General features: G+C 49.9%; 2 pseudogenes; both read right to left on the bottom strand.

Moving 5' to 3' along the window:
- Nucleotides 1-7,933: 7,933 nt before the first annotated feature.
- LOC126443361 (5S ribosomal RNA) lies at nt 7,934-8,054 on the bottom strand (annotated as a pseudogene).
- Nucleotides 8,055-13,913: 5,859 nt separating this feature from the next.
- LOC126443362 (5S ribosomal RNA) lies at nt 13,914-14,036 on the bottom strand (annotated as a pseudogene).
- Nucleotides 14,037-17,867: the final 3,831 nt, after the last annotated feature.

Below are 17,867 nucleotides of genomic sequence, written 5' to 3'. Positions count from 1 at the left end.
CCTTAGCTTCCCGTCCGTGAGGTGGCTTGTGTTTAGCTTCCACGTTCCTCTTCCTGCTGGAAGCTTGCTTCTCTGTAGACGGAGTTTGCACTGATAGGCACAGTGATCTGAGAAGATCACGGGGCAGACTTCTACTTCTGTCACAGAGGTGGCCATCTCTCTGTTTACGTACACTCTATCGATTCTGCTTCTGCCGCGGTTGTACAGGTACGTGAACACTGTGTGGTTTTGGTGTAGTAGACGCCAGGTGTCTACTAACTTTAGACGCCTAACTAAATCCTACAGTTCGGCGCACAAGTTGGGTACCGGGGTCTGGTGTTCGGGTGAAATTACGCAGTTGAAGTCACCTGCCAACATGACGTTGTTGCTGTGAACTAGTAGCTCGCAGATGTCCTCGTTGTAAAATTTGCTCCTGGCACGCTTGTTTTCCGTTCCCGACGGAGCGTAAATGTTTACAAAATCTGTGTCTTCCACCTTCACCGCTATTCCGCGTCCGTCGGGCATCATTTTCACGTCGCCGAATTCGAGGCCGTGCCTGATTAGTGTGGCAGTTCCGCAGCGAGTTTCTGCGTCGATGTTGCAGATGACTTCGTATCCCGGTACCTGTTCTATAGCCGTCGTAACCACCTCCTGTAGCATAGCCACGTCTGCGGCTTTGTGCTGCAGGAAGTCAGTCAGTGCTTCTAATTTTAGCGCGGCGGTCATTCTGTTCACGTTACACGTAATTACACTGTATACTGAGCGCGAGCCCTGTTGCATTTAATCGCTTTGTGGAGGCGGGTCTGTGGAGTGCTGTGGCCGCTCTGGCCGCAGGACTACGTCCTCTGCCTTAGGGGTTGTAGCCTTTATGGTTGCGGTTGACGTATCTGACTCCTCTGCTTCCGATACGTCCATCATGTCTTTTTCACGGCTGAGACAACGCCGCTTGCAACGGCGCCTTTTGGATTTCCCCGCGGCCGGGGCGTCCACGTTGTTTTCTTTGGGCTCGTCTTCTGATTCCTTCAGAATGCGGGCCACTTTCGTGACTTTCTTTTTGATGGCAAGCTCACGCATCTCGCTGTGCGGCGTGGCGGCGTCGGTGTGGGCCCGTTGCACCGCCTGTCATTCGTTTGGTGCGTGCGGCCTCCGACACTCGCGGGCGACGCATCTTTTAGGGCTTGCGAGCGGCCGTGCGGGGGGGGGGGGGGGGGGGGGGGGGCTGCGCGGGGTGTGGCAGTGTCGTGCTGGACCGACGGAGGCTTTCTCACTTGCCTGACACGCCGCGCTTCCAGACACTTCTGCCTGACACGCCGCGCTTCCAGACACTTGCGTAATTTGAGCGGCGCATTCGCGCCTGACGCCGCTCGGGTCGCGGTCCATATGACGGCACAAGGACGAGAAACATCTGCGAGACGGGCGCGGGCCTGACCGGCGTGTTCGAGACGCCGTGGGCGGCCGTTCGGAGCTACTGGAGCAGCGCTGTGGCGTGCCATGGAAAGGTGCGGAAACTAGGACAGAAGACACAGGAGGTTCGACAAAGCATCCAAAACAATAAGCCCTGTCGTATTCCGGAACATTTTCGCCGTTTCATACTGTTTTGTTATTTCCAGAGACACTTTGGAAATCTGACTTGGCACAGTCTTCTTCAAACTGAGTTTCTTAATATCGTACCTTATGCTTATTACAACAGTTTTAAATCATTGTGGAAACACCTTTGTCACATCTCAAAGGCAGCATGAAAAGAGGGCTGGCAGGGGTAACGACTAAAAGGCAAAAAATGAAGTCAGCCAGAGCTCCCAGGTGCTCACCCATCTGAGTACTAACGTTGTTGCTTGACTTCGATGATCGGACGAGAACGGCAGATTTTATTTCTTTTTTTGTTTTTGTTTATTTACTTTGTGGAATTTAGCACTCCTACAAAACAGTAGGCCCTGACGTATTTCAAAACTCATCTGTCGATTCGTAGTGCGCTGTTATTTCCGACGCGTTCTAGCACTCTTCTTTCGCGCATCCTTGCTCAAACTGAGTTCATTACTGTAACTTCGTATCTTACGTGTGATACAGTAGTTTAAAATGCTTGTGGAAGCATCTTTGTCAACACCTGAAAGTTAGTATGAAAAGAGGGCTGGCAGGTGCAGCGACGTAAAAATGAAAAAATGAGATAGAGCCAACAGCACTTTTTTGTAACCAAAATATTTATTTCAGAAAAAAGAAACAACAAATAAATCATCTCTATGGTTGTGAATTACACGTTTTCATATTAATTTTGTTCATCTGTTTATGGTATTTGTTACTCTTATTTATTTTGTAGGACATGCTGTCCATTTGCTAATTTTCCTTTCATTCTTTTCGATAAGTTTTTCCTATATTCGTTACTGAGCGTAGTCCATTTTCATTGCTATATGGTTATGTCCAAGTTTGTTGTGGCAAATTATGACACGACTGGCATTTTCTCCGATGTCACAGAGTTATTCACTTGCAATGTGCATACAAACAAACAAAATGAGCATAGTTATTTAAATACTGATTACATTAAGTTATGTACATTTAACTTACATATTGCATTGAAGGCATGAAAGGATGGTAGAAACAAAGGAGGTCCGGTTTTAGTTTGGCGTTTAAGCATGCATCACATATTATTTACATGGAAAGACAGATCTGACAGTTGAAGGACGAAGGTGAAAGCAGAGATGAGTGCAAAGTTTATTAGTACATCTTATGACTTTGTGGCACCTAGGAAGGGAAGGAACACTTTAATATGTACCTGTTATCCGGTGGTGATTGGGAGGTTATAGCACTGAAACACTACACCCTAGGGTGTTCACACAGATAAAACACTTCTCTTCTTGCTGCATTTCTTAAAACACTTTGGCGCACTTCTACTTTCACTTTCTTTTTGGACTTGTACTATTTCACTTTTATCACTGTACTTCACTTTGGAGGTTGCTGTGGTGCTGTGGGGAGGCTCGCTGGTGGTCACGTGCCGCCGGGGAAGACGTCGTCGATGGCTGCCTGCAGGGGTATCCGGAGGAAGTTCTGGAAGTTCTCGTCGTACCGCCTGTGCTGCTGCGCTTCCTTATGTTCCTCCCAGAGGTCCATCAGGAAGTCCACGTGGTCCGTCTGCCGCTTCGTCACGATGGCGTGGCCTGTCATGCCGAGGATCCACAGGGTTGCCAGCCTTTTCGGCCTGGGAAATGGTTTGATGTCGGGCGCAGTGATGGCTGTAGGTGTTATAGCTCGCTGGTCCGTTCCATTTACACTCCTGGAAATTGAAATAAGAACACCGTGAATTCATTGTCCCAGGAAGGGGAAACTTTATTGACACATTCCTGGGGTCAGATACATCACATGATCACACTGACAGAACCACAGGCACATAGACACAGGCAACAGAGCATGCACAATGTCGGCACTAGTACAGTGTATATCCACCTTTCGCAGCAATGCAGGCTGCTATTCTCCCATGGAGACGATCGTAGAGATGCTGGATGTAGTCCTGTGGAAAGGCTTGCCATGCCATTTCCACCTGGCACCTCAGTTGGACCAGCGTTCGTGCTGGACGTGCAGACCGCGTGAGACGACGCTTCATCCAGTCCCAAACATGCTCAATGGGGGACAGATCCGGAGATCTTGCTGGCCAGGGTAGTTGACTTACACCTTCTAGAGCACGTTGGGTGGCACGGGATACATGCGGACGTGCATTGTCCTGTTGGAACAGCAAGTTCCCTTGCCGGTCTAGGAATGGTAGAACGATGGGTTCGATGACGGTTTGGATGTACCGTGCACTATTCAGTGTCCCCTCGACGATCACCAGTGGTGTACGGCCAGTGTAAGAGATCGCTCCCCACACCATGATGCCGGGTGTTGGCCCTGTGTGCCTCGGTTGTATGCAGTCCTGATTGTGGCGCTCACCTGCACGGCGCCAAACACGCATACGACCATCATTGGCACCAAGGCAGAAGCGACTCTCATCGCTGAAGACGACACATCTCCATTCGTCCCTCCATTCACGCCTGTCGCGACACCACTGGAGGCGGGCTGCACGATGTTGGGGCGTGAGCGGAAGACGGCCTAACGGTGTGCGGGACCGTAGCCCAGCTTCATGGAGACGGTTGCGAATGGTCCTCGCCGATACCCCAGGAGCAACAGTGTCCCTAATTTGCTGGGAAGTGGCGGTGCAGTCCCCTACGGCACTGCATAGGATCCTACGGTCTTGGCGTGCATCCGTGCGTCGCTGCGGTCCGGTCCCAGGTCGACGGGCACGTGCACCTTCCGCCAACCACTGGCGACAACATCGATGTACTGTGGAGACCTCACGCCCCACGTGTTGAGCAATTCGGCGGTACGTCCACCCGGCCTCCCGCATGCCCACTATACGCCCTCGCTCAAAGTCCGTCAACTGCACATACGGTTCACGTCCACGCTGTCGCTGCATGCTACCAGTGTTAAAGACTGCGATGGAGCTCCGTATGCCACGGCAAACTGGCTGACACTGACGGCGGCGGTGCACAAATGCTGCGCAGCTAGCGCCATTCGACGGCCATCACCGCGGTTCCTGGTGTGTCCGCTGTGCCGTGCGTGTGATCATTGCTTGTACAGCCCTCTCGCAGTGTCAGGAGCAAGTATGGTGGGTCTGACACACCGGTGTCAATGTGTTTTTTTTCCATTTCCAGGAGTGTATTTTTGCCACCATTCTCTGGCACGTTTCCCATATTCTGACCCCGTTTATACATGAGAAGCGGTGCTCTAATGTGTCGACACAGTTGCAGGCTTCACATTTATCTGAATCTCTGTTTGATCCGGGCTAATTTTTCGTTTGTTGCTACAGTCTTGCTTACTATTCGGTACCAGCTCGCCTTCACGTGCTTTGGTAGCGTGGTTTCCGTGATGTTTTTCCATATCTGTGGCCAGTTGTGATTGGGGAACTTGTTTTCTATTTTGTTTCTGGCAGGCCTTCCCCTCAGCGCCCTGTACATTTGCCTCGCTGTCCGGTGACTGGGATTTGCCACGGTTGTCAATGCATAGCTCTCGTCTATGTAGTATTGTCTTACGTGGCAAATCTTATACGGGATGCGGCTCGTGTTTATTGGCGGTTCTTCAGATGCAGGTTTCATTCTTCTTATCAGTGCTGCTGTGATGCTTTCTGGGTTCTTCTCCTTGATTTCCAGCGTCCTTTTTAGTAGAAGCGCCGCACATTTCGTTCTTACTTCCACTAGACCGAGTCCTCCTTCCTCTATCGGTAGCGAGCATGTTTCCTGCGCCTCTTTGAAGATTTCTCTTCGCCACAGGAGGCAGTATACGGCTCCCGTGATTGCCCTAGCTATTTCTTTGGGTAAGGTCAGGATCTGTGTCAGGTAGTAGGCTTTCGATAGGATCGTTGTGTTTGAGGTCTATTCTTTGATGGAGGGTTAGTTTCCTGTTTGAATGCACTCTCGTGAGGCCTCGTATTACATGTAGTGCGTTCCTCCAGTTGTATGTTGCCATTTTTTGTGGGCAAGGCTGCATGAAGATGCCGAGTACTTTGTGGTTCTCGACTACTTCATACCACTGACTCGCTGCATTTATCTGCTTATTTCCAATTGGCAGTAGCACTGTTTTCTTTTTGTTTATTTTTGCACCTGACGCTTCCTCAAAGGTGTGCAGTATTTCTTCCACCGTTTTTATTTCTTCACGTTGTTGGATGAAGATTCCCATGCCATCTGCGTAGGCTACGCAAGCCACTGTTTTGTCTTCCACCGTGTAGCCTGCTATGCTATTGGCGATCTTCTTCAATAGCGGGTCTAGTGCTACTGCAAAAAGGGCCATTGACAGGGGGCAGCCTTGCCTCACTGACCTGTTAAGCTCTATGTATTTTGTTGTCCAGCCGTTTATGGTTATTCTGGATTTGCCATTCTTTAGTAGTTTTTCGACGATGCTGTTGAATTTTGGTCCGAATCCTAGTCTTCTTAACGTCTTCATTAAGTAGCTGTGATCGATCCTATCGAAAGCCTTGTTGAAGTCTACGGATATTATTGCTGCTGTATTCCTGTTGGTAGCTGCATGTGCTATCACGTCTCTATAGGTGGAGGTAGCGTTAAATATACTTCTACCTGGCACTGCACACGTCTGCCACGGACTTATTGTTTTGGTCATTGCAGTCTTCAAGTTGCTTGCGAGGCATTTGGCTATTAATTTGTAATCGGCATTCAGGAGCGTGACGGGACGGTAGTCTTCTATTCTTCGGGCTTTTTTCTGTTTCGGTATGAGTATGATGGTCCCATCCGTGAGCTTGGCTGGTGTCTCTGCTCCGCCTAAGATCTCATTTACCATCTCCGTCACTTTCCCTCCGATTATGTCCCAGCACTCGATGTAAAACTCGGTCGGGATGCCGTCTGTGCCCGGTGATCTTCCTTTGGCACTGCTCTTGAGGACTGCTCTGACTTCATCTTCGTCGAAGGTCTCCGTCAGTTTTGTTCTGTCTGCCTCCGTTAGCATCCGTGTTGTGTTTTGCAGGATTTTTGTTACTGCTCGTTGTTCTATTTCTTCTTTTTGGAAGAGTTGTTCGAAGTACGTCTCTATGTGTCTTTTAATTTCTAGTTTTGTTTTAAGTGATCGCCCTTCGCCGTCGCACAGTTCCTTAATGGTCTTGCTCGCCGCCCTTTCCCTCTCCCTGTTGATGTGGTGCAGGGTAGCGGGCTCGTCCTCCACTTCGCCGTACGTTTTACTTCTTGTGATTACTCCCCTCATTTGCTGTCTTTTGATCAGTAGCATTTTTGCTTTGATCCTCCTCACCCTAGGCAAGAAAGATGGGTCGTCTAACGGCGCATTTAGGGCATCTTTCAGGCACTGTTGATAAAAGTCGGCAGTGTTCCTTCTCCAGAACGCTTTTTCGGCGCAGAACCGAATTAGGAGTCTTCTCAGCGCTGGTTTCGTGCGCGTAATCCACCAGTCTATTGTGGTGCTGTGCTCTGCTCTCTGCGCCAAGCATTCGTGCCACATGGCTGCTATCTCCTTTCTCAGAGCGACGTCTTGCAGGTGGTCGGTGTTAAGCTTCCAGGAGCTTCTTCCCGCCGCCGTCTTCCCTGTTTGCAAACGGATGCTGCACTCGTAGCAGGAGTGGTCGGAAAACATGACTGGACAGACCTCCACTCGCGATGTTTTGTCTGCCAAATCTCTGCTTACGTAAATTCTATCTAGGCTGCTTCTTCCGTTTCTGTAGAAGTATGTGAACTCTGTGAGCCCGGGATTTTTCACTCTCCACGAATCCTCCAGTTTTAAACGTTTAATGAGTTCTTGTTATTCTGCGCACACATTTGCCACTTGGATCTGATCCTCTTGAGCGGTCACACAATTGAAGTCACCACCGATTATGATATTGTTGTGTAGGATAAGTTCACATATTTCTTCATTAAAGAAGTTGCTCCTGGCTCTCTTGTTGTTTGTGCCAGACGGTGCATATACGTTCACAACTAACGTGCCCTCTATTTGGATCGCAATTCCTCGGCCGTTTGATAACATCTTGGGTTCGTCAGTTTCTATTCCATGTCTGACCATTATGGCGGCGCCGCACCTCGATTCTGGGTCTATGTTTGTGTAGATGTCGAACCCCGGTATCCGTTCTATCGCCGTCGATGCCACTTCTTGCAAAAGCGCTACGTCTGCGGGTCTGTGTCTTAAGAACTGTGCGAGGGCGTCTATCTTTACTGCTGTAGTCATTTTATTTACGTTGCAAGTGATTATCTGGTATGAGTTTTTTGCCAGCCTAGTCATTTCTATTGCCCGTCAGAACTGTCATCAGTCCGTGTGCTGCAGTTGTGGCCGGTCTGGCCCGCTTTGCCTCCTGTGAGGAACTGGAATTTCGCCTTGCCTTTCCTTTCCTTTTTGGTTCCTTGTTTGTTTGTCGTTTCTGTGTCTTCTTCTGTGTTCCGTTGTTTCCCCTTGGCCTTTTCTCCGCTCCTCTTCTAGGAGGTGGTTGCGGCGACGTCATCTTTTTGATTCCCAGGCGATCACCCATCCAAGTACTAACCGGGCCCGATGTTGTTTAACTTCGATGATCGGACGAGAACCGGTGTATTCAACATGGTATGGCCGTTGGCGTCCTTATACTGTAGCCGCGCCACAGAAGAAGCGTTCGCCTATTCTCCCAACACACGTAATCGCCGCTTTCCGTGGAACAATTGACGCAAAGCAAGTAGGCGAGACGCACGACACAGCTGCTCGTTGCTCCGCCTATCATTCGTTTGGTGCGTGCGGCCTCCGACTCTCGCGGGGGACGCATCTTGGGAGGCTTGCGCGTGTCCGGGCCGGGTTGGCGGGGGGGACTGCGTGAGGTGTGGCAGTCTCCTGCTGGACCGGCGGAAGCTTTCTCACCTGCCTGACACGCGCCGCGCTTCCAGATATTTGCGTAATTTGCGCGGTGCATTCTCGCTTGTCGTGTCGCCTCCCCTTCCGTCCCGACTTGTCCCGACTGCCGCTCGGGTCGCCGTCCATATGACGGCACAAGCACGAGAAACATCTGCGAGGCGGGCGCGGGCCTGACCGGCGTGTCCGAGACGCCCTGGGCGGCCGTTCGGAGCTACTAGGGCAGCGCTGTGGCGTGCCATGGAAAGGTGCGAAAACAAGGACAGAAGACACAGGAGGTTCGACAAAGCATCCAAAACAATAAGCCCTGTCGTATTCCGGAACATTTTTGCCGTTTCATACTGTTTTGTTATTTCCAGAGACACTTTGGAAATCTTCCGTAGCACACTCTTCTTCAAACTGAGTTTCTTAATATCGTACCTTATGGTTATTACAACTGTTTTAAATCATTGTGGAAACATCTTTGTCACATCGCAAAGGCAGCATGAAAAGAGGGCTGGCAGCGGTAGCGACTAAAAAGCGAAAAATGAAGACAGCCAGAGTTCCCAGGTGCTCACCCATCTGAGTACTAACGTTGTTGCTTCACTTCGGTGATCGGACGAGAACGGCAGATTTTTTTCGTTTGTTTGTTTGTTTATTTACTATGTGGAATTTAGCACTGCTACAAAACAGTAGGCCCTGACGTATTTCAGAACTCATCTGTCGATTCGTAGTGTGTTGTTATTTCCGAGGCGTTCTAGTACTCTTCTTTCGCTCATTCTTACTCAAACTGAGTTCATTACTGTAATTTCGTATCTTACGTTAGATACAGTAGTTTAAAATGCTTCTGGAAGCATCTTTGTCAACACCTCAAAGTTAGTATGAAAAGAGGGCTGGCAGGTGTAGCGACGTAAAAATGAAAAAATGAGATAGAGCCAACAGCACCTTCTTATTTTTTTGTATAAAAAAGTAAGTGAAGGGGTGCCAACAGCACTTTTTTTTACGGGCGTCCCCACTCCCCTTATAGCCCGGCCTTTTCGCTCTCCACAATACCCCTTCTTCGGCGAGCTTCTCAGCTATAAAAAGATGCTGTTGGTAGTGCAGGATGAAGAACGAAGAGGGGGCGTAATAGGTGCTCCTTCTCGTTGGTCGCAGAAGGTATGCGCCGGATGTAACGGGAAAGGGTCCACTGCTGGCGACGGAGGAGCGATACGTTCATCGAAGTGGAGGTCAAGACTCAAACAACGTTGAAAACAATGAAAAGTATGTAAAGAAAGCCAAACGGAAAAGGTCTTCCATAAAGCGGCGGCAAGAATTCTACCGACGAAATGTGGGGGAAAGAAAACGAAGAAGAAAGACTACGCAACAAAAGGACAATTCGCAAACCTACGCAAAAATAAGTAAGGCCCGGGAGGTCTCTCTAATGACGTATGGAAAGCAAAGTAAAGGAACAGATCCGTTTCTCGTCGTTACTTGCGGTGAAGAAGAATGAAATAAAGGAGACGTATGCCCTAAATTGAACGGAAGTAGTAAAAGAAACGAACCGCCACAAAAAATTGTAACACAAAAGATTAACAGAAACAAAACCCCCGACGTGACAGTTGGAAGGTAGTTCACACTGTCCGTAGATCGTAAAAACAAGAAACAAGAAACTGTTACAGTTCGTACAGTTCATCATTATGATGGTCAAGGTGATCCCAAATACAAAAAACTTGTCCAAAAATTTCTCTTGCAGTGTTCGTTCCCATATATCACATAATCAGGAATAGGTATATAATTATATACACATTGATATAAGTCACTTTTAAGGAGGGATCACGATCGAGTGAAATGCATGTGACAAAGCCACATGCAAAAAATTCGCGAACGTCGCTGAATAGGTTCTTCTGGCGCGTTCTTCATTGTGGAAAGTCCATAAACGGGTGAGAAAAGTCACAGTATCGGTAAGTTTGAGACTAAATATGGCATGAATTGTATGTCCATATATCCAGATGGTGGCATTCCGCTTTGTGGACGGGTAAGGCTTCCACTGTGGCGCTATCGCGTCCGTCACAGTAACCTGCCTGACTGACGCTCTGTTTATGAGGCGAATCATGTCCCTCGCACAGTACCAGATGTCCCGGAACCGGGAGCAGTCGAAGCGGCGCTCGATGTCGTCCGGTACTCCGCAGGCCTCGCACTGGCTGAACCGGATGAGCTTGATGGAGTGTAGCTTGCAGTTCGTGGCAACAGTGCGGCTGGCCACCCTGTACCACGTGGCCCTCACGTCAGCTGGTATGACGCGTGAACTGGTGTTCCTCCACACGGCGCTCCAATCATGTTGCGGCAGACGTAACTCCCACTTATTGGGCGGCGGTCGTCCTCGGATGACATCCGTAATATCGCCGACCGCATGACCTCGCACGTCGTAGAGACTAACGTAGCTGTGCGTGATGTAATAACGGCGCACGTGGGAGATGGAGAAGGGGATGCTGGTGACGTAGACCGGGGCGGTGACTGAACGTGGCCGGTACTGGTGAAATAGAACTGCCGTGGAGCTGCCCAAACCTTTGCCAATTAAAACGTTGGTCCGTTTATAAAAGAGTGCCTCACATTTGGCGTTAAAATCGACAAGTCCGAGACCGCCTTCCGAAGGTTTCAGGGTACATGTGGCCATAGCGACCTTAAAAATATCTCCTTTCCACAAAAAACAATAAAATACATGCCTTATGGACCGTGCGATTTGCTTCGGTACCGGCAAGATTTGCGCCAGGTACCACGCCCTTGCCAGAATGGTGGTATTAATGAGCGCAACTTTGTCCGACAGTGCCAAGTTGCGCGGCGCATGAATCTCAACCACGGCGCGCACTTTGTAAAGAGTGGACCGCCAATTGAGGGCTTGCATCTGCTGTAAGTTGTCCGACAGTCACGCCGAGCACCTTAGACTGGCGTTTCACGCAGTACCAATGCCGGTATTCGGTTCGCATGCGCTCCGTCAACGGGAGGAGAACGGTCTTGCGTGGATTGACGACGGCGCCCGTCGCCCGTTCGTACTGCTGGAGGACGCCATAGAGGCGGTCGATGTCGTCTGCTCGTTCGATGAAGACGCCCAAGTCATCGGCATAAGCGCGACACACAAGCCGGTCGTCTCCCACGCGAGTCCCTCGGCAAGTGCGGCCAATGGTACGGAGGAGCGGGTCCAGGGCGATCGCGAACAGCGCCATAGACAGGGGGCAACCCTGTCGGACTGAGCGGCTGATGTGAATCTTGTCGCTGGCGATACCGTTTACGATAACGCGCGATGTGGCACTACGTAATATATTACCGATCATGGTGGTAAACTTCGTCCCGAAACCCATGCGAGTCATCAATCTGCGAAGGTAAAAATGGCTCACACGATCGAACGCGGTTTTAAAATCAATTAATAAAATTCCTGCACTGCGAAGTCTGCTGCTTTTCGTGTGGCCGATGCAGTCCCTGTAGGCTAAAACGGCGTCAAAAATATTGCGATACCCGACAGCGCACGACTGCGATTCATCGAAAACTTTTCCCATAATTTGCTCAAGTCTATTAGCAACGCACCTGGCCATTATCTTGTAATCTGAGTTTAGAAGCGTAATAGGGCGCAGAGTTTCTAAACTCGGCGTCGCAGTCGATTTCGGGATGAGGACAATACGTCCTTCTTCAAAGTCCACTGGGATTTCCGCGCCGTTTCGGATGTCAGTGGCTATTTCCGTTAAAAGTTCACTAAAAGAGTCAAAAAATGTAAGATAAAACTCCGCTGGGATGCCGTCTGTCCCGGGGGATTTCCCTGTCTGACTTGGTTTAACGGCATCCTCTGTCATCCGTGGTATAAACCGCATTTAGATGGAGTCTATCTCGTCTCGTTAAAATATGCGGCACGTGACCTAAAAGATCATTGCTTGCGGCGGCATCGACAGCAGTGTCGGTAAAAAGAGAGTTAAAATACCGATATAATTCCGCCTGAAACGCCCGGTTGTCCGTGGTTCTGACCCCGGCGGCTAGCGTCCACGTGTTTAGCCGTAATTTCGCGCGGCGGCACCTCTCCCTACGGAGGTGGTACGCAGAGACCGCCTCCCCGGGCACGGCGCCCACAGGCTGGCTGCGCCTCACTGTCCCCTCACACTTCTGCCGCAGATCCCGCAGCAACTTTGCTTTAAATTCCCTCACAGTGGGCAACAGTTCCGGCTGCGCAGTAACGCGCTGCGCGAGCTCGCGCAAACACTGGCGGTAGAAGTCGGCCGTAGCCAGCGCCACCGTGCCGCTTCGCCACTGAAATCAATTAAAAATTTTCTGACCGCCGGTTTGGCCACCTTGGTCCACCAGTAAATAGCGGTGGAACCAACCGGTCGGCTCCGCACAAGGTTGTGCCACATATGTAAAAAACTCGTTTTAAAAGAGTGATCATTTAAAATGCTGCAGTTTAATTTCCACACAGTTTTAAGTGACGAACGTTGGCACATGCCTAATTTAACCGACAAATGTAACCGCAATGGTCAGAAAAAATCACCGGTTGCACCTCCGCAGTGAGGACGGTATGTGCAAGCTGTGGCGAGACGTAAATTCTGTCTAAACGACTATGTCCGGTAGCATAAAAATACGTAAAGTCTGCACGGTGGGGGTTGAGAAGCCGCCACGTGTCTCGCAGCTGTAAACCAGTAACCAACGTCTTCAGTTCGTCACACCGGTTTGGCTGTGGTTCCTGATCGCGATCGTCAATTACACCATTAAAATCACCCCCGATGATAAAATTATCTCTATTCTGATACAAAACCTGGCACAGTTCGGTAGCATAAAAATCATTCCGCGCAGGTTTGTTGCCAGAGTGCGCGTAAACATTAACAAACGCGTAACCATTAATTTCACAAACTATGACCCGCGTAAAGCGACCGCCGCCCAACTCATGGGTTCGCTACCGTGTTCGCCCAGCGGCAGTTGCAAAGGCCCCTTACGCCGTGGGCAATTTTGGCGAAAGTGATCCGGTCGATTACAGAAGGAACATGTTTGTGGCTGCCCACTGTACGTAATAAATGCACGGTGCCCGGCCATGTAAACAAACGATGGCACATGCTTTCGCACAATCATTCGTACACTTCGCACCCCATTTTCACATTGTATGGGGTACGCGGCAGACCATTTTTCTTTGACAACGGAAAGCACAGTGCCGTAAGGGCCGAGACATCGCGAAATGGTATCGTTTTTTAATTCGAAAGGCAGATTAAACACCCTGACAGTTCGTACGCCACAACCCGCGTTCGTCACTTAAACGTCACTCACGGTTTGATTACCGTGCTTAAATTGCCGCAGACCATCATTTACAGCAACAACTGTATCACATAGTTCCGAACTACTTAACTTCAAAAAGACGGAAATTAAAAAAGTGTCCAATTGGAGTCCGAAAATGTCACAACCCGGGATTTGCAAATCATTAAGTATCCAATTATGAATTTCGAAAGCGGTCGGACGAGGAACAGATCGGTTAAATTCGCACTGAATATTGTTGTTCCTATCTTCACTTTCCATCGTGGTCGGTACGTACCGTGAAAGAAGCAGCAAAGCAAGCAAGTCGCCTCGCGAACACCACACGCTGCGGCGCGCAGAGCGTAAACACCACGGGCTCGCGGAGCGCAGAGCACCGAGGCGGGCAGCCAGCCATCCAAGTACTAACCGGGCCCGATGTTGCTTAACTTCGGTGATCGGACGAGAACCGGTGTATTCAACATGGTATGACCGCTGGCGTCATTATACTGTAGCCGCGCCACAGAAGAAGCGTTCGCCTCTTCTCCCAACACACGCAATCGCCGCTTTCCGTGGCACATTTGCCAAAAAAGCATGTCTTTCCACCTCGAAGGTGGCGCGGAGTGCGCGCTCGCCTCGGCGTCTCATAGGCGACTGCCGAACCAAGGTGAGGCGCACAACACAGCCGCTGGATGCACCGCCTGTCATTCGTTTGGTGCGTGCGGCCTCCGACACTGGCTGGCGACGCGCCTTGTTCCTGTTATCCGGCGCAGGGCTTGCGCGCGGCCGGGCGGCGGGGGGACTGCGCGCGGTGTCCTGCTGGACCGACGGAAGCTTCCTCACCTGCCTGACACGCGCCGCCCTTCCAGATATTTGCGTAATTTGCGCGGTGCATTCTCGCCTGTCACCCCTTCCGTCCCGACTTTGCTCGACTGCCGCTCGCTGCCGCTCGGGTCGCGGTCCATATGACGGCACAAGCACGAGAAACATCTGCGAGACGGGCGCGGGCCTGACCGGCGTGTCCGAAACACCGTGGGCGGCCGTTCGGAGCTACTAGAGCAGCGCTGTGGCGTGCCATGGGAAGGTGCGAAAACTAGGACAGAAGACACAGGAGGTTCGACAAAGCACCCAAAACAATAAGCCCTGTCGTATTCCGGAACATTTTCGCAGTTTCATACTGTTTTGTTATTTGCAGAGACACTTTGGAAATCTTCCGTGGCACACTCTCCTTCAAACTGAGTTCCTTAATATCATACCTTATGCTTATTACAACGGTTTTAAATCATTGTGGAAACATCTTTGTCACATCGCAAAGGCAGCATGAAAAGAGGGCTGGCAGCCGTAGCGACTAAAAAGCAAAAAATGAAGACAGCTCACCCATCTGAGTACTAACGTTGTTGCTTGACTTCGGTGATCGGACCAGAACGGCTAATTTTTTTTTTTTTTTTACTTTGTGGAATTTAGCACTGCTACAAAAACAGTAGGCCCTGACGTACTTCAGAACTCATCTGTCGATTCGTAGTGTGTTGTTATTTTCGTGGCGTTCTAGCACTCTTCTTTCGCGGATTCTTGCTCAAACTGAGTTCATTACTGTAATTTCGTATCTTAAGTTTGATACAGTAGTTTAAAATGCTTGTGGAAGCATCTTTGTCAACACCTGAAAGTTAGTATGAAAAGAGGGCTGGCAGGTGTAGCGACGTAAAAATGAAAAAATGAGATAGAGCCAACAGCACTTCATATATAGATATTAGATATATAGATATATATATATATATAGAATTTTCAATGCCTCCCAACTCCCGTTATAGCCCGGCCTTTTCGCTCTCCACAATACGACTTCTCTTGGCGAGCTTCTCGTGCTATAAAGGTGCTGTCGACTTCTTCAAGCGTCTCTGGGTAACGCCCTCCAAATATTGCCTTCATCGGCGAGGTGTGCCGGCGTGAATATGTGTCGTGGGCTTCCACTACAATAATCAGAAAAGAATGTGCATCCTCCAATACAAGAAAAGAAACGCAAGGGAATCCGCCTTCCAGACGTTATGCCAAAAAATAGAAACAAATGTGGCTGCTGGACGCCGTTGCAGCTTGCCGTGACAGTGATCCACAGCAACGACAACCCGCCAGAGCAACAGTCACGTGGCATGCGCCAAAAAAGTGAAGCCAGCGGAATAAATTAAAGTCCGAAAAAAAAATGTCTCCGCTAATGGTCGACGGATAGTACATGGAGAATAAAACAAAACGTCGACGCACAGGAATAGAAAGGAGTCCCACATGCAGACACACACCAACTCTAATAAAGTGATCACCGCGACACGGCCCCCTCAGTCGTCGCGAGAAAAAAAAAACAAATAACAAGGAAGAAAAAAAAGAAAAACAGAAAGTAAAGCAAACATAAAAACTTTTGACGGACAAAACACCATTCACATAACTGTAGGTCATGTGTACGTTTTCGTTAATGCACGGTCCATATAAACACAACTGTACCATGCCATAAAATCATTATCCAAGAAAGTAAGTCCGTTGGTAAGCAAGGTTTCGTCAAATCACTTCAACAGGAATATTAGCAGTATTGCCAGATAGGAAAAGTAAAAATGTCAAGATTGGATATGTAGTCTTATGAGGTAAGTGACAATTTAGTGAATGCATGGGCCAAGGCAACACACAAAAAATTGGCGAAAGTCAAGCAATAAGCCGGTCGACGTAGGGTCAGACGATGTCCCGCCCACAGGTAAGACAGAAAGTCGACGGCATCAGTCAGTTTCAGGGTGAAAATACAAAAAACCGTGTGTCCCAAAATCCAAAGAGTGGCATTGCGTTTGGTAGCCGGATAAGCCGCACACTGAGGCACGACGGCGCCCAGGGCCGTCACCTGCCGCCTGTCCACTCTGTTGATTAGACGCACCATGTCACACGCAATATCCCAGACAACACGGAATTTCCGACATTCGAATCGGTGTTCGATGGTGTCCTCCTCAGGACACGAATCACATACACCTCAAGAAATCAGATCGATAGAGTGCAGCTTACCATTAGTCGGAAATGTGCGGTTGACCACTTTATACCAAGTGGCGTGAACGAGGGCCGGAATAACGGCGGCGGCAAGGTTCCGCCACACCATCCTCCAGTCGTGCTGAGGTAGCCGATACTCCCATTTATTCCTGCTTGGCGATCCCCGAAGAGCGCGAATAATGTCACCGACATTGCACGCACGGACATCACCGAGCACTAGATAGCTGTTATACACATATTACCGGCCTACGAAGTTCAACGTGTACGGAATATGACCGACCGATACCGGAGCAATCACCGATGGTGGGCGATATGCATGGAACAAGGCAGCCGTCGGACTGCACGGCCCCTTGTCAAGCACCACGGAGGTCCGCTTCACGAAGAGCGCCGCACACTTGTTGCGAAAATCAACGAAACCTAGCCCCCCCCCCCTCCGCCAGACTCAAGGTACAGGTTGCCAGGGAGACCTTAAAAATGTCCCCCTTCCACAGCAACCAATAGACCGCCTGTTGAATGGCCCGTTCCAGTTGTTTCGGCACAGGTAGGACTTGTGCCAGATACCGCGCTTTGGCCAAAATCTGGGTGTTGATAAGAGCCACCCGTTGACGGAGCGCCAAATTCCGAGAGGCGTACAGTTTCGCAACGGCCCGAACCTTATACAGCGTGGACCGCCAGTTAAGAGGTTCCATGCGCTGCATATTGTCAGTCAGAATGACACCAAGTACTGTCTGTCGTTGCTTGACACAAAACCAGACGCCGCGAACAGTACGCAGTCGAGGTGTAAGAGGGAGCAAAACAGTTTTCCGAGGATTGACGATAGCCCCCGTTGCCCTCTCAAATCGCTGCAAAACACCACGCAGCCTGTCAATGTCCTCTGGCTGATCGAGGAACACGCCGAGGTCGTCGGCATACGCTCTACAGATCAGCTGATCGTCACCAATGCGAATGCCCCGGCATTCCTGGGCGATACAGCGGAGGAGCGGATCCAACGCCAAAGCGAAGAGCGACATAGACAAGGGGCAGCCCTGACGAACTGAACGGCTAAGAGGTATAACACGACTGGGAATTCCGTTGATTGCATCCCGTGACGTGGCATTCCTCAATATTTTGTGCATCATCGTCGTCAATTTAGTGCCAAATCCGAAACCGACCAAGACCTGCCGCAGATAGGTGTGACTAATCCAATCGAAAGCGTTTTTGAAGTCGACCAGCATGAGCGCAGCCGTCCGGAGCCTGTGACTTTTAACATATCCGATACAATCCCGGTACGCCAGAACAGCATCGAATATGCTACGGTCCCTGACAGCGCAAGTCTGATGTTC

This window comes from Schistocerca serialis, unplaced genomic scaffold (assembly GCF_023864345.2).
Source record: "Schistocerca serialis cubense isolate TAMUIC-IGC-003099 unplaced genomic scaffold, iqSchSeri2.2 HiC_scaffold_1467, whole genome shotgun sequence".
NCBI classification, from domain to species: Eukaryota; Metazoa; Arthropoda; class Insecta; order Orthoptera; family Acrididae; genus Schistocerca; species Schistocerca serialis.
The sequence above is the reverse complement of the archived record's forward strand: the minus strand, read 5'-3'. Positions and strand labels throughout refer to the sequence as shown.